The 22,345-nt window shown below is 42.3% G+C and overlaps 1 protein-coding gene across 6 annotated transcripts in view; it reads left to right on the top strand.

The window, feature by feature from the left end:
- The first annotated feature begins 519 nt into the window (after positions 1-519).
- DYNC1I1 (dynein cytoplasmic 1 intermediate chain 1) overlaps positions 520-22,345 on the top strand; it is a 202,722-nt gene continuing 180,896 nt past the window's right edge. For 5 of the 6 annotated variants that reach the window (XM_066197143.1, XM_066197189.1, XM_066197173.1 and 2 more), the window contains exon 1: positions 16,126-16,354. The gene's annotated coding sequence lies outside the window, so the exon portion shown is untranslated. Of the gene's footprint in view, positions 541-16,125; positions 16,355-22,345 lie in introns of those variants that run through there. The other variant, XM_066197155.1, reaches the window with a different exon arrangement.

The raw sequence follows: 22,345 nt of genomic DNA, 5'->3' as shown, positions 1-22,345 counted from the left end.
TCTGAGAGCTTGGCATGCCTACACGTGACCAAGTATCCACATGCAGCAGGGTTTGTATTTTGGCTCTGAGCAGAGGTGGTGAGGGAAAACATGATATAGATGTACAGAAATAGACTGAGTATTTAGGATTCTAATCAAGTCATCAGATCTAATCTAGGCCTCCGGTAGAGCTAAACCTATTTTCTCATTCAACACATATTCTGTAATATTCTGGAGGAAAATGCTATAGAGTTGAAAACTAAAATTTTCTTTTGACTAGAAAATAGTTCTTCTGATATTATTCTATACATTCAAGTTTTCTGTCTAAAATCAAATAAAGGAAATGATTCTAGAACTGACAAATGCCTTTTACATGCCCAAGTTTCTGGTAGTCCAGCTCAAAACATCCTAAATGGACAACTAATTTTTCTTTCACAAAGCAGACTTCCAGACTGACACTGAGCAGACAGACACTACCATATCCCATCTTGGCACAGTGAAGATATCTTCCAGAGAAGCTGTTGCAAAATAGACAGGCTCATTCTTCCTGGCCCAGAAAAAGTAAGTTTCTGCTAAGTGTTTTTAACTAGAGTTTGCTCCTCAAATCTTGCTGTGCACTGTGCAAACATAATGTAGCTGTTAAAAGACATGTATGTTGTAGCCATTCTTGGTAAATAATCAGAGAAAACTTTCTAAGTTAATTATATTCTAATAAATGATAGAATAAAAGTGCAAAATTATGTAAAACCAGAGTTATTTTGTCTAGAAAGCAAAAGGTTTTGAAATGGGCAGTAGACGTTATTGAATTTGATCAATTCTGACTATGTTCCTTGAGACATTGCACCCCAGCAGATTTCTGTGGCAATTCAAGATGTCATGACAGCTAACCCAGCCTACATTAGATTTGCCTGTGTGGCACTGTCTAAGCTCGAGATTGTTGCCTGCTGAGATCCTGAAATTATTATTTTTTTTTATAATGCTGATTCTTTCTTTTGCCTGGTTGCAAAGTTATACTTAAGAATCTTATTTATTCCTAATTATTTTTATTCATTTTCAGTGTGTATAGTTAGTCATTTCGATGTATTTGGTGTTAGCTAAAGTATTATTTAGGTGTGTTACTTTGGATCATTATTGAAGATTTTTGAGCAAAAATAACAACTTTCCAAGAAAAGTCTTCAGGCTACTACTACCAAAACCAGCATGTCACAGTATTTTTATATATTACCAACAGATAGTTCTACAAGGTGTAGTAAATCTGCAAGTACTTTGGAGGTTACTTTATTACAGATTCCAGAAAAATCTTTCTTTTTCCTGAACATTTTTCCCACTGTTTTCTCTATTATTTGCCATCTCATGTTTCTGATGGTGGCAGCGATGGCTGAAAATGAAACAGGAGTCTTATCTATAGCACACATAATAAAACATAATAGAAAGGGTCCAGTCCCAAGTCCAGTCCCTACACACAAAGAGATCCACAGATGACATGGCAAAAGGAATCTTGGGTAGCTCTGTGGTGACGCTGTTGTACACCACAACGACACAGATTTTGACTTCAGAAGGCTGACTCCTTCTATTTTTGGGATGTGTCTCCCTTGTATACTTTTTTACACAGATCAATTTGATTGGTGGCAAGAAGACAAACCTCTTCAATCACATTGGTCAGACTAGAGGGACATCAAGAAGAAGTCCCTCCTAGGAAAAAGAATGAAAACATAGGTACAGTTTACAAAAACATGTCTCTTGTTTATAGAAAATTCCCTGGGAAAAGAATTTCAGAAAACCAAAACATCTCAGGCAGGAGACCAGGGCTACACTGTGGATCCTGCACAAAGGACTGCCAAAGCCTTGGAAGTCAGTTTATTTCAACAGAATAAAACTTACTGCATAGCAAGTTCAACATAAAGCATGGATTTAGATAGTAGTACCTTCAGAATAACAGTGATAACAACACTGTAGAATGTAACAAGCCAGGAGGTTCCTGGAGGGCGCTTATGATAACTTCTTCCTCCAAGCCTCCAAGTGATAGAGAAGCCAATTAAGAGAAGTGCACTACTGAACCACATCCTCACCAAGGAGAGGCTTTTTGGGGATATGAAGATCAAAGACAGCCTTGTGTGCAGGTCATCCTGCAGTGACCATGAGATGGTGGAATTTAGGATCCCAAGGGCAGGGAGGGTGGAAAAACAACGTCAGAACCCTGGACATCAGGAAAGCAGACTTTGGCCTCTTCAGCGATCTTGAAAAAAATGCTGTGGGATGAGGCTCTGGAGGAAAGGTGGGGCTAAGAAAGACAATTAATATTAAAAGCTTACCTCCTACACACTCAAGATTGTTCCATTGCAATGAACAAAAACTCAGACCAAAAATTCGAGAGGGCCATGTGAATAAACAAGTTGTTCCTAGCCATACTCAAATACAAAAAGGATGCAAAGATGGGTAACCTGTGAGGATTACCTGTGAGAATCACTGTCTGAACATTGAGAGATGAAGTTTAGAAAGCTAAAACCCAGCTGGATTTGAATCAGACCAGGAGTGATGGAGACAACAAGGAAGGTTTCTATGAGTACATAGGTGACAAAAGGAAGACTAGGGAAAATGTGGGCACCTTGCTTAATGAGGTGGGGCATCTGCCTTCACAAGGCATGGAAAAGGTTGAGGTACAGAATGCCTTCTTTGCTGCCATCTTTCCTAGCCTTCAGGAATCCCAGGTCTCAAAGATCAGGAGGAAAGACTGGATCAAGGAACATGTAGCCTTGGTGAAAGAGGGTCAGATCAGGGAGTACTTAAGTAAATTGACATACATGACTCCATGGGCCCTGACAGGATGCTGAGAGAGCTGGCAGATGTCATTGTCAGGCCACTTTCAATAATTGTTCTATGATCTTTGATTGTTCATGATGACTGGGAGAAGTACATGAAGCCTGGAGGAAGGAAATGTCACTTCTGTCATTTGGAAGGGCAAGAAGGAAGACCCAGGGAACTACCGGCTGGTCAGCCTGATCCTGGGGAGGGTGATGGAACAGCTAATCCTGGAAGCCAATCCCAGGCACATGAACAATCAAAAAAAAAAAAAACAAACAAAAAAACCACCATCACCAGGAGTAGTCGGCATGGCTTGCCTAAGGGCAAGGGCTTGAACAACTTGAGAAACTTGTATGACAAAGTGACTGGCCGGGTAGATGAGGGGAGAGGTGTGAATATTGTTTACCTGGATTCATTAAGGCCTTTGGCACTGTCTCCCATAAGATCCTTATAAACAAGCTGTTGATATATGAGCTGGAAGGTGAGTTGAAAACCAGCTGAATAGCCAGGCCCAGGGGGTGGTGATCAGAGGTATGAAATCTTTGCTGGACTTCCTTCAGTATGTCCATGTCTGTCTTCTGCTGGGACCTCAGAACTGGACATAGTACTCCAGGTATGGGCTCAGCAGTGGTGAGTAGAGCAGAAGGATCACTTTCCTTGACCTGATGGCAGCACTGCTCCTAACGCAGCCCAGGATCCTTTCAAACTTCCTTACTACACAGGCACATCACTGGCTTATGTTCAATTTTGCATCTACCAGGACCCCAGATCTACTGTAAAGATGCTTGTATGTTGGGTGTCCTTCAGCATATACTGGTGAGTGGGGCTATTCCTCCCCAGATTCAGGACTTGCCCTTTCCCTTACTAAACCTCCTAAGCTTCCTGCTCACCCATTCCTGTTATGGTCCCTCTGTTGGCAGCATGACCCTCTGATATATCAGCCACTCTGCTTAGCTCCCAGATTTGTGTCATCTGCAAACTTGCAGAGGGTACACTTTGCCCCATCATCCAGACAATTGATTAAGATTTTCAACAGAATTAGACCCAGCCGTGACCCCTGAGGTACTCTGCTGGTTCCTGGCCTCTGACTAGACTCTGTGCCTCACATGTTCAGACAGTTTTCAGTGTACCTCACCATGTATGTCTATCCAGGCCATGCATCACTGGGTTCTCTGTGAGTTTCTTATGAGAGACAGTGTCAAAGGCCTCACAGCAGTCCAGATAGACAATATCTGCCACTCTGCCCTTGTCTTGTACTTTCTTTATACTTTGCCTCGAATTTATATTTGTAACTCCCTCACTATGGCTGCCAGGGCGGCAGAGCTAAGTGCACCAGGACACAGAGTTTTCAAAACAGTGATCTTCTCAAAGAGAGGACCAGCTCCACTGGGGTTTTAAAGGCTTTCATTGAGAAGTGTAATAGTGTAGACAAAATTATCCCTCAGTCCTTGGGGGATGTGAGCCATAGCTTAGCAAGCCTGAGTTGTGTCCCTGACACCTAGTGGCAACATGGCGCGGTGTAGCAGTAATTGAGTCTGTGACACTCACTTTATTAGGATGCTCACACTTTAAGGAGATGTTTTATTTTCCTTTTCTATGTATTAACCCCCTTTGTACTAATGGAAGATCAAGCATCAATCAATGTCTAAAGTCTTAATGGAAGTTCTGATATATAATGAGAAGTCTGAATAGATAGGAGGATTGAGAATACTGAATAACTGTATTTTACTAGCAGTGTAGCAAACATGAGTATGTGAACAAATTCAAAATACAGAATTGAGTAAGGAAACATAAGTGATGTTCTTTTAATAAGTAATGCCTTATTAGGGCTGATTTTCTTATGTCCTATAATTTATATATAAAACTTAGCTATTAATTAAGAATTTAAACCATTAAAAAAAAAAGAGAAAAAAAAGAAAAAGAATGATGGCTTTCCCAGTCACTCTGTTATATCATGTATATGTTCTGCCATGGAATATACCCATACCCTTTCATTCACCCATTATATCTTCCTGAAAAGTTTGATGGTTAATAAAGCAATGTATTGTGAGATTATTTTTGCAATAAGAGTTAAAGGGATAGGTTCATGGACTAAGGAAGTATTCATAACCTTAAGTATACAGGAACAGAATCTATGGCTTGTGTGATGGAGAGCAGGATCATCATGTGGATGAGATGCTGGATTTTCAGGGGCTGGTGCTGTGGAGCAGCTCACTCTTCTGAAAGATCCCAGCCACTTCATCTGGAGACTGAACTTCCAAGTGCTTCCCATCAATCAACTTGATTGACCCTGACTTATCTGAAAATGATTATGAAAATGTACTATTTAGACAGAGGTAGGAAAAGCACATTACAGTGGGAGACTTACAGTGAGAACCTCTGTGGGGAGAGATCACACAACATGAAAGAGGCTGCAGTTTTGGGTAGCAGAACATGGGACTGATATCTATGGCACAAACCTAAGGATCCATTTATGAGGTTCCCAAATGCAGGCCTCTCTCTTTCTGTGTCAATGGCCACGCCAAGCTGATCTCATACCTCAAGAGTCACTTTGTACATAAATCAGCTTATCTTGAAGGAGGGTGGTGATCTGAAATAATTGCAGAGGCATGGCAGTGGTATGTAATGCAAAACCTTCTCTTTCAACATGACACCAGATGTTAATGCCACATATGTGTTTGGTGTTAAGTTTTGCACAAAACACATTACATACACTCTGAGCAAGGGGGATTTTTGCAGTGACTTCCATGTACTCATCATTGGCTCCTGTACAAAGACAGGAATTCACTTGAATGTTGCATACATGCATGTTTCACAGCTTATGTGCTTGTCAGAGGTTTGGGGACATGGATAGGATACTCCCAAATATTAATAAAACCCACAAAACCCAAAATACATAGAATTAAGTAATAGAACTATCTCAGCATGCATTGAAATTCATTGAAATGAAGTTTCCTGTTATACATAGAAAAATAATCTTCAGGTAAACCGGGAAGATAAAATCTTTATTTAAAAGTAGAATATTAGTTGTCTTTAGGATAGTCATTAAAAAAGTATGTATATAGGATAAGTCAGTGGAAAGCAGAGTATTTGATCATGCTCAAAAATTTTTTTTTATTTACTGCAGAGAGTTGTGTGTATATTGTCTAGACACATACACAGAACTATTTTTATTTTCGTCATAGTCATGGTGAGAAAACCATGCTGAGGTGAGGATAGATTCATCTTCCTAGCTTAGAGTGTGACATAGGCAATGGTTCCTCTGGTTCAGTTTGACATTTTTCACAAATAATTACTTTTCTATAAACTCTGTGACACCTTTATGGTAATACCACAAGGGTTGTTTGTTTTTTTTTTTTTTGGTTTGTTTTTTTTTTTTTTTTTTTTGGTTTTTTTTTTTTTTTTTTTTTTGTTTTTTTTGTTTTTTGTTTTTTTTTTAGGGGATGTGTTGAAAAGCAGTACCCTTTTATAAATTCATCTACTCTGATTAGTGGTTACAAACACAAAACTCCATCATCATACTAATGTAGTGTAAATTTAGCAGGGCCCTTCTAGATCTTTATGAGAGCTGCTGTGTTTTCTTTTCCTGTGTAACCCCGGAACAGGACTTTTAGGACGTGTAATACGATGGGGGGACAATTGCAGCACCACTGTAACTTTTTACTCCTTAGCTGCTTACAATGCTTTCAACATAATTTAATGTAATCATTCTTTTGCCTTGCTATAGTTGTATTTATAGCACATTAATAAAAGCTGCTGTTCGTGAGGAGGATTTTACATTTGTACTGTACTGAAAAGCCTGACAGTTAATTTTCAAAAACTAAACCTGCTAATGAGTTACTACTCCTGGATGGTTTTGGAGAGGTATTAGCAATATGTGCCAGACCTGGCAGCTGTGTTGCTGGGAAATGGTGAGATGCAGGAAGCAGATATGGACTGGAGGCAGCTGTCAGGCAATTATGTACAGGAAGATATCAAAGAACACACTGCACAGCAGTTGCAGCCAAGGGAAAAAGGGGCAACACTAGCCACTGATACAAAAATGGGGAGGGTTGCTAAGATATAACCTGGTGGCACACCATGTGAAATACACAGTCCCAAGGCTGCAGCAAAGCCTCTGCCCTGTCATTAGCTGTGACTGCGCAGGAGCAGGCTGTGACCAAAATGAATCTCTCACTGTGTGCACTTACATGGTATTTACAATTGATGAGTATTGATGTGTATTTCATCTGACTAAAAGGTGTCATCCACATTTAGGCTAGAGGCATCTCCCAAAGCCTTGGCCTGCGTTCAGTCATGCAGCAGGTACCTCCCTCCCCTGCTTACTCAGAGGGAAGCCTGGAGGCATTGAAGGCTGCAGGTGGAGCTGTTCAGTGCTCCAGGATCCCTGAGCTGCTTGTCAAGGTGGCTGCAGGGCAGCTGCTGAGACCCCTAGCCCATGTAGCACACATAGCTCTCCTGCAGCAAAAAGACCTTGGAAGCCCGTTTTCTTTCCCAACAGTGAGACCCTCCCCTTGTAACACAAGGTCCCAGAAATGCCTGCATCACTGCAGAGCAGGAGGGCAGCAGCACTACTAGGGTCAGCAGATTTCCAGCCTCAAGTGGAGGATTCCCACACCTCAGCCAATCACTACCTTTTGCTAATAATACATATGTCAAGAAGAAATATCTCAGTAATAGCTGAGGTTGAACAGGCTTGCAGCAAGGCACAGCAGTTCCTTGGGCAAATGCTGCACAAGAATCAAGACAACACTGACAGATTTGCCTGATGATAGACAAGTTTTCATGGGAAAAATATGATCCTAAGTTGGTGTTGAGGTCCTTCTTTCATGCTGTCCTCAGACTCTTGGCACCATACAGCCAATTAGACTCAAGCTCTGCATCAGCCCTGATGGATGATGCTAAATAGCCCTGCTGTAAGCAGGTCAAATGGTGTGCATGTATGAAATCAGTGCCTGTCTTAGCTACTCCAAAGCATGGCTTCTCCCTCCTCCAGAAGGAAACAACCCTTCCTGGGAGGTCAACAGAGTCATGTGAGGCCTCTGAGATGACATAACTCTGGCAAGAATTCCCTTTTCTTCGTCACATTGGGCATCATGAACAAACAGACAGTTTGGGGATTGTCACATGCCCTGCACTGTGCTCACATGATCCCATAAGGAATGTGGGTCCATGGGTTTTCAGGTGGCATCTGAAATCAGAGCTCCACTCTGCAGCTGCCTGCACACAGAAGAATCTGGGATGTGGCATCATTGCTGCAGTGAGGGAGTAAGTCCACAGGGTAAGAAACAAGTCACTTAATGCAACCCTTTGCATCCAGCATGACAGGCAGTAAGATATCAAAGCGGACACAAGGGGTCTACTAATGACACTACTGATCACTCATCACTGGGACACCACCTAGCCAATGCAGAGTATTTCTCTTCTGGCCAGATTTTACATTTTTCCTTTCTTTCTGCAGATCATTGCCAGATGTCTCACAGGCTACATGGGAATATGGTCTGTGGATAAGCACTTAGATGATTTGGCTACCATAGAGTCTGACCAATTTTAACAACCCAGGAGGTAAGAGAGACTTAGGAACATCAACCTTTACCTCCCTAATACTCCCCTTCTCTCCCTAGTCTCCACTGTAGCTCATCACTTCCAGCATACAGCTTTCCAGAAAAAAGAACCATTCTTCTAGCATGACCTTGATCTTATCTTCTCAATCAAGTGTTTTGTATTTTGGGCTGTTTTCTAAAGATGTCAAATGTACTCCAGAAAACAGACGACAGCAACTATTCCACAACAAATTGTTGAGGATCTTTGGCACTATAGAGCACTGTTGTAACTGTAACTGTAATTCGTCATGGATATATTTCCCACTGTCAATTACTATCCCAGCCCCCCAAATAATGAGTTCTGTCAAGCTGATGTGCAGAAAGAAAGGCAGCAGTCAAGTGAGGCCCTGCTGTACTTGAGGATCACAGCCCGGAGGCGAGACAAGTTGCCACTGCTTAGGACCATGAATTTCAGGCAGATACCTCCTTTTTTGGAGTGTAGAAATACAGTCAAAGGCATCTTTCCTCCTTCCATTCCTGTCTCAACATCATCTGGGCTGTACTAGATTGATACCTAAACTTGACATCACAGCAGCATGATCTTTGACATTCACCACCTCTCCCTTTACCACTGAGGGAATGGTTGTGCTGTGACTGCTGTCATTTATTCACAGAGAACCACCCCTGGAGCTACTGTCACCTCAGCCTCTGCAGCAGCTGCCAGACCTTTCCCCCTCAAAAGGCTTAGGGGTGAGTTCCTCTACTATGATCCAAGTAGACAAGGCAGGTGCCACAAGCACTTTCAGACCCTCCCAGTTCTTCAGGCCTATAGCTTTTGGACCATTGCCTATATCTTGCAGAACTCCTTGTTCTGACCCTGTCCAGAGCTAAAGTTTATTCCAGGCCCTAACTCTCCCTAATCCCTGTTCACTCTAATTGTCACTGGTTTTATAACCATATAGTGTACAATTTCCCAAGTAAGCTTTCTGCCTCCATCTCTTCTGCAGTCTTCCCTGAACTCCAAGTTAAGAAGAGTGGGGCAGGAAATTTTATTCTCAGTGGGTAAAATTCAGTCTTATCCTTGGTACTTCATTCTAGAGATGCCTTTTGGTGCAGACATAGTTCTGTCATGCCTGGAGAGAGCAGGCAGGCAGTCCTTGAGAATGGCACAGGGCATCAAATGTCTACATAATAAGGCTTAGTGGAGATGTGTTATCTGTATGTACATGAGAGTGACACAGGCATCCCTCAAAGCAAAAATGTTGGAATTGTGCTGCCTACCAAGCACAGACATCCCATTCAGGACATGGGTGTGTTAAAAATTGTGGGGAAGCCAAGGTGAATCATTGTCATGCACCACAATATCTAAACTGACACTGGATGCTTGCCTACTTTCAGTTCCAAGTCATAATCTCGGTGTCCTGTGATCTGAGGGATTCCAAATCACTTTACCTGCTATATGCCACACATGCAGCACTGTGTTCCACTGTGAAGTGAGGACAGACAGCCCTGTTCATGTCATGCTAAGCTGTCCTATTCATTTTGGTGGTGAGGAAGCAGCCTCCTTCCTCTGGACTGAAATGTATAATTGATTTGATATTCTAAAAGCCTGGGTACGAAGACCACTTGTCTGCTGAATTTTAATTTGCCTTGTCTTGGTGAAACAGTCTGTGCTGCCACATCTCTTCCCTTAGGCTTCCTTGCCACAATGGTTGCCATGCCTGAAAGCTCATAGCATTCAGTAGAAATTTTCCCCAACTCCCTCAGTATTTATTTTTAGATTTCAATGAGAAAAAAACATACCCATCTACAACACTAGGCAATGACAGCTATTTGGGATCAGAAGCAATGCTGAAATAATCATGCTCACACACTGCAACAATAAATTCCCTTAACCAAACAGCACTTTGAAGCAGTGGAACAAGCCCACCTCAGAACTGCTTTATCAGCTATCCTCTTTTAAGAAGATTAAATTGTTATATTTCTCTGCTGCTGCTTTCATCTTCTCTCTGTGAGTGTCATCCAGGCCTCCAGGCAAACATAGCTGCTTATCCTCATCTGGAGACTTTAAGTCAGGAAAAGTGAGGGTGAGAGAAAAGAAAAATTACAGACGTATTTGTCAATAAGCTGTGGGTATGTATGAGAAGAGCATGGTTAAAAAATGGAAACCATGGCCTGGGCTGGATGCCTCAGGCCCCAGGTAAGTGGTTTTCTAACACTGCAGCACAAACTCAGAGCTAGGACACTGCTTGAAAACTTTCATTGGGCACTGACACGTTGATAGCCACTTCTACAAAGATCCAGATCATTACTGTAATTAGCACCTACTGTTGTTGTGTCTGTAGATGGGACATTAAGGCTAGAATTTTCCATTAATTCACACCAAGTATTCCATCCAGTTCATGGTAAGGCATGATGAAAAGGTGAGCAAAGATGACTGTCTTGGGCAGAACAAAGTATGAAAAATAAGGGACATTTCAAAGAGACATTTTAGAGAAATTCTTTCCTTTAGAATCTTCTCTACATAATGTATTTCTACTTTCAGTCACATGAATAACTTCCCATAAGGTTCAATTTGTTGTCAAAAATAGCACTTATCTGATTTCATACATTTTAATAAATTTTCATGATGTATGAAATTCATGCATCACCTTGTATGTACCTCTGATTTTGATTTTGGTAAAGCTAATTGTGTGTACCACTGATTTTGATTTTGGTAAGCTTCAAGTAAATATTTGGGAGGTCTCAGGAATCCTATAAAGGAGTAGCATCCTTTGGTGTTTGTGAAAATGCAAATTGTTGTTGTTTTAAATCAAAAATAAAGGTGTGGACTTCAAACCAAAGGTGGTGTGGGGAAATGAGACTACCTCTTATAAAAAAGAGCACAATAATTCAAAGATTGCTGGGTGCTGCTGGTAATTCTGTAAACTCAGACATTTCTTTTGTTCCCTTCAACAAAACTATTGGGTTCTCAGGAACTCAAAACAGAGGTGGATGGAGACAGCTGTGTAGCTCAGTTTTTAAGAGAGCATTTCAGAGTCTGTGTTCCCTAAACTGTCCAGTCCTGCCCCAAGCCCATTTCACTTCCAGGCAGGCGCTGCCATTCAAGTTGTGGAACTCTCCTTTCACAGCTTCCTCAGTAATTCAGAACATGAGCACAGTAGCAAAGCACAGTAAAACCCTTCAAGATTGAACCTCTCCATGCAGCTGAGTCTGCATGACCATTGCCAGGAACTTGGGGAAGTGTCTCCCAGAATGTCCTACTTACTTCCCAGGTTAGCTGCTTTGTTGAAGTGTTTCCAAGCCCTTCCCAGTACACTGAATCTTTTCAAATAAAATGAATTGGTTGCATTACATGGCAAGCACCTGCTATTTACAAAAACTATTTACAAAGTAACAAAATTTCTGGAGCCTTTCGTTCTTAGGGGCCATTTCTGTACCGTGGTTACAAGTACAAAATCAGAAGCCTGGAAAATTTGTGTTTTAACAGGCAGAGTCTCAGATGTGAAGTCAAGTTCATGATTCCTATTTCAAATGTACAGAACTGTTGAGTTTTAGGGCAACAACTTTTTGTTGACAATGTTGTGGGAAAATGAGGAACAAAGCAAGAAAAGAGGCTTAGAAAAGAGCCTGTCACTAAAATAATTGTTTCTAAGAGCACACAGTTGCAACATGTTTGGAGAGTAAATCAAATCCAGAACAGCATGGAACTCACCCATCTGCCACAGATCTCCCTTTACCTTCTACTGGTATACATCATCTCCTATTACTCTTTTGGTTTTTTTTTTTTTTTCTTTTCCTGAGAAAGAATTTATCCTTTTTTAAGATATGTGGGATTTTTTTGCTTTATACATGTGTTTCAGCAAAGATCTTGGAATAGGCAATCTACCAATAGGAAATCAATTAACAGAGGAATTATTAGTGACTGTGTACCAGTCACTAAAATTCATTTTTATTCTCAAATGTATTGTGGATATTCAGACTTGCAGAAATTTCAGCTCAGTGATGTGTTTCAACTCAGATCTAACTGATTTCAGCAAACAGTAAAAAAAGCTCTGCAATACTTTCCTAATAACTTTCTTTTTTTAACTGAGCAACCACCAAATGCATTTCTTACATGAGTAACTAACTAGTTCACTTGTGTAGGAAAGATTTCTGAAGCTGTGTGGAATAGAACCCTATAGTGACTTTACTGCTGTAGCAGTAAACCTGACTTCAGAAGTGACATTCCTCACTTTTTCTAAAGCTTGCTTTCATTCTACCTTTTGATCCTTTGTTTAAATCATTGCTTTTGAAAAGCTGGAAGGCATTTTGTAACATCATCTGTTATTTGCCAAGCCTAGGTTATGCCTACCATGCAAAGTGTTTAAAATATGCTGCCATTTGCCTTAGAAATGTCTGCTTTGAAATTAATTTTTAATCTTCAAGTGGCACAGACTTCCTGGAGGGTTTGCTCATTTATTAATGCCCAATGTGATGGAGTTGCTAGTGCCTAAGGCAGGGAAATGCAATGCACTACTAATTATTACTAATTATTTGTCTTATGTTGCATCATAAACAGTTATTCATTTGCCAGAGCAACAACCATCTTCATTAGTAACTTAAATGTGAACAACTCTATATAAACTAACTTCAAAAAAACCCCATGGCAAATTGTTTTCCCTTGAACTTTTCCAGTCTAGCAATTAGCCACATATTGCACTTATTGATGTGCATGGAAACGTCTACATTTTACATGTGTGTAAACTAGAGGAGAGGAGACAGGCAGACAATGAATGTTTGTAATTTCAACAATAGCCTTTTTCTACACAATCCATGATCTGTGATGGACCTCAAACTTTCCCTTAATCTTTGATTTCTCTTCACGTGACAGCATGGTGGCTGTGTGTCCATGTACAACTGACCTCTGCTGCAGGGAAGGCAGCTTGTCAAAGGTCTGTAATTGCTGACCAGTTTGCCCTCTGTTCTCATAAAGCAATCTGGGGCTACAATAACTACCTTCTGAACTCACAGAATGAGAACATAAAAGTTTTGAAAATAATCTTAACTCTGTGCTACCGCACATTCACCTGATGATTAAGACATACATAATCAGATAATGCTACTAGCCGAATATATTGAGTTGGATAATATTATGGATTTGTGTTTAATGGGAAAATGTAAAATTAGTGGGGTATACTGAAATGATTCGGTATTTTTCATTAAAAGGAGTTACAAAGACATTATTGATCATAACTATCTTGTTTTGAAACATGAATATAATCATATCTTCTTGGTGTATAAAGATTTTATTCCTGCCTTGTAAAATTAGTGATAAAGAATTTGCATACCTAAAGCAAGAAATCCACAAAAATGGTGAGACATTTTGCTGTGAAAGATTAGAGAAGACAATGGTGAGATTGAGGTCAAAGAGGACAGAGCATCACTTATGAGGAAATTTGTTATTCCTTCAGAGAGCTCCTTAACTGGGCTGCTCATAATTTTTTCTTGAGTTCCTGGAGGTTGTAGAAACACCTAACCTATACTACATAGGATTGTTTTTCTCCAAATTTCCTTACAACAGTTGATTCTGAGGAGAAATTTGTGGGTTTTTTAATATACTACCCTGGCCACTGAAGTTATTTTTGAACTCCTCTGTATGCAATTCCCCATTTTTAAACAATAATTTTACTATAGCTGTCATTATGTTTGATGAGGATTTTTAAACGATTTTTCCTTGACACATGAATTTCCATCCTTTATTTTATACTTTCAAAAGACTGAGTCACCTCTGGCAAATGTGACTATAACAGATATCAAAATTGTGTCCCTTTACGTTTTATACTTTCAAAAGACTGAGTCACCTCTGGCAAATGTGAATGTAACAGATATCAAAATTGTGTCCCATTGAAATGGGGTTTACAGCACTTTCTAAAGAATCTTCTCATACAGTTATTACTAGAACACAAAATACCATTACTATTTAACAAAAAATCTAGGGCTTAACAAGCTCTGGAGACCCATTTATGACATATATAAGTATGCCTGGTATGATCATACAATGTGATGTCATGACATGTGTGTGATACTGTGGCATCGTGGTTATATGGATAGGACAGCATGTTAACAATAGCAGGATCTCATCAATCCCCATGGAGAACCAGTCTCATCTGTTGATCCAGGAATACTAAATGACTCCAAGGCCTTCTTAGATCAGGAATAACCTAAAGCAATCTGCTGAGTTTGCAGGGAATTTGCAAGTGTCACGCAATTCAAAGGAACCTAAACAAACCCTATGGCGTTTATGTTAAAGCTAAGCCAAACACTCCAACATTTTCAAAAGCAAAAATCAGTTGCTGAAGTTCAGTTTTGGATGTCTGATATTGAAAGGGCCTTGTTTCAATAAAGAGTTGCAAACCAAATGCCCCAAACTCAAAATTTTTCAAATTGTGCATTTAAAACCACAGGGTTTTTTTCCACATGCTCCAACCTGCAGAAGCAGAAGATGTTGTTCTTCAAGGACTTTCACAGGAGAGCAAAAGATGAATCTTTTCTGATTCAACACCAATTAAATTGAGAAACTTATTTCATCACTGTATCCTCACCAGGAACGAAGGCTTTTGTTTCTTTTCAGGATTCTTTGTCTCCTGGCCAGGTGCAGTCTGGGTCTGGCAGGAACTGGAGATGATGTGAATTCTTTATGGCTTTTCAGTGGGCTGGGTATATCTCACTCTTCCCAGGACAGGCCCTAGACCTTGAATGACAGTGGCTGGAATTAGTGTTTCCCACTAAAAGAAAACAAGAGATTAGGCTCCAGGGACAGGGTTCTTGAGGGTACCTTTCCTGCTCTCTCGGACCAGAGGGATGGACAACAGTGGACGTCCAGGACATCACGTTTTTAAAGAACAAACCATGGTACCAAAGGGTGTGGGGCAACATACCTGTGTGCAATAAGGGAGAGGGAAGCTGCGTTATCTACACTGGAGGTGGGTGCTATTTTGCAGGAACATGGACTATCCCCAACAGCTCTGCTTGGCACCTCTCCCCCAGGAGATGGATATGTCACTTGTGGAGAAAAGCAGGGGCAATGCTAGAAGTCTGACCCTATTGTCTGGTATCTGTCCCCATGAGTGGTGTGAGAAAACACGGACAAAACAAAACCTCTGCTCTTGGACAGTCTTGTCCTTATTTAACCATGAAAGCTTGGTCTCGTTCATCTGTTTTGGAGCTCTCCCTGTTCTTCCAGGAAGGGACAGGACTAAGCAGGAGCCTGGTGCCATGACAGTTGCCCAGGCTGCGACGGGGCTGATGGCCAGGCTGCCGTGGGGGTGATGGTGATGCTGGCCTGGGGGGGATATCCTAGGCGGCTTAGAGGGTGATGGCTAAGCCCTTGGGGGGCTGCCAGCTGCTGCCGTGACAATGGTGGTGGGGATGCTGGCTCGGCTGCCATGGGGCAGGCGGCTGCTGCCATGCGTTGCTGTCAGGGATGCTGTGGAGGTGGCGGTGGATGCTGCCTGGGCTGTCGTGGGGTCGGCGGTGAAGCCGGTGTTGTGCTGACAGCCGCGCAGCTGCCGGCTCGGCTGCTCCTGGGGCGAAGCCTGCGCCACTGTGGGGGTGACAGCGAGGGGATCACGGAGGACCCGAGCGAGCGCACTTCAGGCCGGAGTTGCCGAGGGGCCGGGCGGGGACACTGAGCCGGCCCCTCCGCCACCACCTGCCCGCGCCCCGCCCCAGTCCCACGGGCGGCGGGGGTGTCGCTACCGGGGGAGTCGCTACCGGGGGCGCGCGGGGGGAGGAGGAGGAGGAGGCGGGAGGAGGAAAGCGGCAGCAGCAGCTCTCGGGAGGAGCCTGTCCACCGTGAGACAGCATATTCAGCCGGCGGCGGCGGTCCTGCGGCAGCGGCGAGCGGCAAGGCTCGGCTCAGCTCGGCACGGCAGCACGCAGCTACTAGCAGCAGCCTCGTAGTCAGCGGGGCATCCCTGTGCTCTCCCGGCTCGGTGGGGGCTGCAAGGCTCCGGGAGCCGCTCCGCATCTCCCGGGCGCCGGGGGAGGTGAGCCACCCGCAGCGGGGCGAGGCCGGGACGCGGCGGGGCCGTACCGGAGGGGCGAGTGGGGGCTGCCCTTGGGGCCCGGCGCTAGCGGCGGAGGAGCGGGGCGGGAGTCGCTCCGCGGGATGCGCAGCGGCCGCGGAGCCGGGTGCGGCCGCCGGAGACGCACCCCGGGCAGGCGGCCCGGCTGGGCGAGCGAGCATCCCGGCTGGGCGAGCGGGCATCCCGGCCGCCCGCCGGAGCCGGCCGGCCCTCGCCGCGGATGGACTCTGGCGGCCGAGCGCCTCGTCTGCGGGAGGGCTGCGGTGAGCGAGCCCCGCCGGCCTCGGCACCTGCTCCGGTCCCTGGGGCGCCTCTCGGCCCCGGCTGCGAGCGGCGGCCGCAGGCTCCCGGCTGGTGCCTGAGCGCCGAGCAGCTTAAAGCAAAAGGGAGTGGTAAAAGTTTTTCATCTATAATTCTTCGCACAGCGCGAGCGGTAGTGGGTTTACTCAAGTCCAGGACGACAGCGGACAGTAAATAGATCTTTCCCCTTCTTAAGCTAATTCCCTGAAAGGGTGAGAGGAGGGAGTCAGCCAGAGGCCTTTTTTCACTGGTAGTCCACTGAAATAGATTTTCAAAGGGATGTTATTACAGTTACATCATCCAGGGAATCCCCCATGGTCAGCAGAGAACATGAGGCCCCAGATTTCCTAGACAAAGCCCCCATTTTATGGATCGGAACAAAGTTTGTTTTTCTGTCAATATTGCCGTCGACAGAAAGTACAGATTTAAGCTATAAATGCATATAACATAAGGATTCTTGGCAGATCAAGCAATCTAGCCTGCTAGTAAAGAGAGCATGAGATGGAAGGACCTGACATGGAGTTGGCATGCGACTTTGGCACTTGCACCTGGAAATTTATCCTGACATACAGGGTTTTGTCAGTGCTTTGCTTCTGCATGAGGACTTTAAATTCCATTGGAAATTGCACTAAATATCATGAAGCACAGGACTGCAAAACCTGTTTCAGAATGGAAATCTCAGGTCTCAGGACTGCCTGTCTCCAGATAGATGGTGTTATCAGAGCTGTCGGGGAATTTAATTTCTGTTACTACCAATGTGCTTTGTTAAAATGCTTCATGTGTTCTTGCTAAGTTAAGGGGGAAGAGTTCCATGAACTGCTATTACATTGCAGTTACATTACTATTCTGATTCTTTTAAGCTCTTTTGTTTTTTGGTTTTTATTTTCATTTGAGATGTCATCTCTAGTAACATTCTCTGTATTTAGTGAAGACAGATAAAATTCCCTTTATAATTTCTCTGCAGCATTTTTCTGCAAGAACGGGTTTCTTCAACACAGACCTTGGGGCTGCATCCAGGTCTTCTTCCCATGGGAATGCTCACTGTGACACTCATCCCCTGCTTTCCTTTCTTTTCCCAAAATCATCCATTTATAGTCCATAAAAATAGAAATGTCTTGTCCCTTCTGTACCTTCTCTGTGAACAGACTATTTTGAAGATTGGGACTTGCCATCATTTTCCTTGATAAATGAGACTACTGAGGGCCAGGTATATGGAGATCCAAAAGATGATTTAGAGTTGGATTGGCTAGATTTCTCTCAGCTCTTAGCACCTCTGCCTCAAATTAGTCTACCATAAAAATGCACTAACTGTAGTGTTGCCTTATCCACAGTTTAGGAGAGCAGTAGTACTGAGGAGTAGCAGTAAACCACACCTTACACATGCAGCAATTACTGGTAGTTTGGAAATCTGGCTACTCAAAAAATAGTCAGGGGAATGTTCTTTTGTACCCTGCAGATCTTAAATTAAGAAGCTGACCTTCCAGCTCTTTCTATAGAAGGAAGGGCAGTGAGCTGCCGTCCTTTGTGATGCCTTTCAGTGGCTATTTTTTTTTCATTATTGAAATGTGTTTGTTTTCCAGTATATTTTTCCAACTTCAGGTTTCTGGTTCCTGCTATACCTCCTGTAGATAAAAGCTTTAGCTTGCTTTAGCAGCCGTCTTCAGTGTAGGGACTCTAAACGATGCAACAAGAACTTACTTGCCTTATTTTCAAATAAACTAACAGATTCAGTCCCTTGGTCTTCTTTTCTTTTGTAAGAAAGGTTTCAAAAAGCATTCCTTGCTGCCCTCTGCTCTCCAGCCTGTAAGAAGAGAGAGGGGCAGTACTAGATGGAGCTGGTTGCTCTATCTAATGGGCTGTGTTAGAGGTAATACCATTGCAGGATACTGGACAATGATGTGAAGTAGACTGGAAGGGAAAAAGATAAGGGATTGAAATAGAAAAAACATAGGATATAGAAAGGCAGTATTGTTTTTGAAAGCTTAATTTACTCTTGGTAATGAATCAGTTAATCCTGTGGTATCTTTCAGCTCCTCAAACTGAACTTCTCACATAGACTTTGAACATTTTGTGGTCATTCTCTAGGACTACTCAGGCTTATTAACCAGGGCTATGCCTTGAGTGCCCTGTTGGGCTCCTTTGGGTTGGTCTGACCAGCAGCAGAAGTAGTAATTAGGAATCTTTCAGAGTTACCAACACCTAGTGCCAAAATGAGTTGCTGCTTGGAAGTGGTGGTGGGATGTTAACAGAATGATCCTCCTTGTCCTTTCCATGGGCTTTAATTTTCAGAGAAGTTGGTGGGAAGTAACACTGAAATCCTCACTGAGGTGCACGGGGTAATTCATTCCTGCAGAGAGACAGTCTCAGGCTTTCTGCAGCCACAGACAGACATACTGACCTCTCAGTGCAATACTCATCTGGTACTTAAAGATTTTTATTTTAGAGACCTTAAATGAAACAAACCATAATGACTCTGGATGTAAACTGTGTTTAAAAGCGACATTTTCCAGGCAAAATACGGATGGAATATGATGGCAAAATGCCCTTAGTACACATGCAACTTGTGTTAGTCAAACTGTGCTTTTGCCAGTGAAGCTTTATTTCTGTTCATCAGAGCAACACAAGTCCTGCAGGTGAACACACATTTACGTGTCCATATGGGTGCTTGCTTTTCAGATGAGGGCTTGAATGGTCTTCCCTCAGCTGTTTTTAAGCAGGCAGAAATGGTAATTCAGGAGTGATGCTGCTTAACAAAGAGACCCCGACTCAGTTTAAATCTCAGATTGATGCAATATGTCCCTCTGCTGCTTGATAATAATCCATCTAAAAGTGTGCTAGCTCTTTTTAGTTAGAGATGACATTGGGAGCTGTTGTTCACTTGGCCATCTGCATGCCTCAAAATAAGACAGTATACATGAGCTTGCTCCCCCAATACTGTTCATTTTACGTGGCTTCATCTTGCCAACTTTTCTGGGAAAATGGCTACTTCCAGGCAGATGGCAGGAGCTGCAGGAAGCTGTGAAGCAGACTAATGTGTGAGCCACTAGATCTTACAGATATAAAACACCTCTGATAATCTGTGACAGGTGATGTACCAACTTCTCCTGAGCTTAAAACTATACCTCTTCTTTTTTTACTGTGATTCTTCAGCAGTTTTTGTTGTACCTTTTGAGGCAAAAGCATTCTGGTGAGTATCTGGGAGTGCAATGCAGCATGGAGAAGGCACGGAGCAGGAGTGATGGCTTCTTGAAGCCGTTTGTGGGCAGCACACTGTGACTCCATGCTCAAGTTTAAGGACAGAGGTCTCAGCCTTATCACTGCTCGCAGTAATGGGAGTTTCTCTCTGACTCCTCTGGAGGTGAACTGAGCCTATAGAGTGATGGCAGAAGTCAGCTGCCCTCGTTGTTTGAAAGCCATGATACTTCTCCAAACGCGATTGAAGGAAGTAAGAGTTTTGCACTGACTTAAAAGAGTTTGCATGAGTCCCTGTCTAACCGCTGCATTGACCTGTGTGCAGATATCTGTGTTACCTGATCAGTAATAGCTGCTTAGATGTCTCCTGTGATTTTTGGCTCTTAATCTTAGACTAAAAGTACATGTTTTATATTTAACACTGCTGCCATGCATGTGAATCAGCTGATCTGGAGAGATAAGTTATGTCAACCTGAGGAACAGACCTCCTGGGAGCCCTTCTGGAGCAGTGCAGTTGTCCCCTGTGTGTTCCCCATCTGCTTTGCTGACTGTTCCCTGCCTGGCCCTAGAATAATTAATCAATAATTTGACTAAAGGTAAAGACTCTTTTATTGCAACTCAGCAAAAAACAATTACAGAAGGAATCTTCTAAGGACCTAACTTTTTGTTTACAGTGATATCTTTTCTTCACATTTCCTTTCCCTCTTGCAATCATTCTTTGAGGCTTACCCTTTTCTCTTTTCCTCAATACTGTCTTAAGATCACATTTCTCCCTTGCTGGCCTTCCCTTCCCCTCCCCTTTGTTTTTTCTCCCTAGCAGAGAAATTACATTAGTTCCTTGTTCTTTTCTCCCTCCATCTGTGATGTGGTACAAATAATTCCAAATCCTGCTCCTCGGTTATTAATTTTTCACTTCAGCCCAGCAGAAAAATGCAGTGTGCTTTGTGATCAAGCAATGGAGAGTTATATTAAAGCAAAGACACAAAACTGCCTAGTATGATTAAATATAAATAAGTAAAAGAGGGGATGTATTTCTTATCTATTTATATCACTTTATATCAAGCCTTCCTTGATTCTAATATTTTCAGGCTGAATTTGAAGGAAAAAGCTATGCTATGCCAACAGTGAAACTGTGGTGTGTTAGTATTGAAAGTTAATCACTGTAGGTCTTAGACCACATGCAGGGAAAATATGGATTTCTCTTGCCTTAAACTATTCACCCCTTCCGTTTTGTATCCATTAAAACAGATCTTAGCTTTTGAAGGGCATAGACAGCCGTAGTAAATCCTTACTATTCAAGGCATGCTCTTGTTTTGTGTTTTGCACATTAGGCCACCACTATTAGGATCAGAGTGGTTACCAGGTCACTTGGTAATTGGGGCAAAGACATTTCAAATGATTGCTATTATATATTTCCAGAAACTAAAATATTTAATAAAGTAGGGTTACAGGGTTAAAAAATCAAACCGACAAACCAACCCAGACTGTTTCTGATGTTTTCTAATATTTGAATCTGTCTGTCCTCGTTTAAAGACTGTTCCACTGACACTGAGCTTTTGAAAGAGTTTCTTCTCAGATTCTCACAGCACAAAGTTGGGGGACTATCTAAACTCGTGACTTATTCTATAATATGTTTATCTTCTCTTTAAGTAATATAAAGGATTTTCCATTTTTGTTAATCTCACTATTCAAAGTCATATGATGTCTTTCTTTCATCAATTTGTTTCTAGTTACATTTTGAGCAATTGCTGAACCAGAAGGTGGTCTGTATCATAATTCTGATTTATTTCAGATCTTAGCTTGCCTCTAAATGAATTAATTCTTTGTCCTTTTTAGCTCAGACTGCTCATAGAGCTTTGTCACACTCTTACGGCACTTTGTTACAGGCTATCAACTTTTGCCAGTCTTCATTACCTAGGAACACAAGTTACTTCTGCAAAAAAACAGAGAAAAGATAGTTCAGGTTTTGTGTGCTTATGGCCATAAACTGTGTGGTGTGGTGCATTAAACATTGAAAGGCTTAAAAATCTATAACCTTTTGGAATGAAACAAGAAATTTGACCTAAATCATACCCCCTAGTGTGCAGTTAGCTATTCATGTACATAATCTGCTGCACTTGGCAAAGCCTGTGAATGTTGTATTCTTGCCTTTCACTATCTCCACAGTAGTAATAATAATACAACAAAAATTGTGCTGATGGGATAGGAGGGTATTGTACTGGAGACAAAATAAAAAAAACAGTGATGCCATTCTCTCTTTGTACTGAAAGAGCCCGTGGGAAAACTGTCCCTTTATTTCCCACAATATTTTCTTTTTCACAGAAAGCTGAATAGCAGGAAAATGCAGGAAAGCCTGGTTTCTCAGCCTTTAAGGTCCTCTGAAAACATTTTTAACCTTGTGCAAATTCAGTACTTTGTCTGATAATTATAAATTAAAGAGTCTTAGGATTTTTCTGATAT

This window comes from Chamaea fasciata, unplaced genomic scaffold (assembly GCF_029207755.1).
Source record: "Chamaea fasciata isolate MVZ Bird 193981 ecotype frontalis unplaced genomic scaffold, bChaFas1.0.hap1 SCAF_1, whole genome shotgun sequence".
NCBI lineage: Eukaryota > Metazoa > Chordata > Aves > Passeriformes > Sylviidae > Chamaea > Chamaea fasciata.
This window is presented reverse-complemented; position numbering and strand designations above follow the sequence as displayed.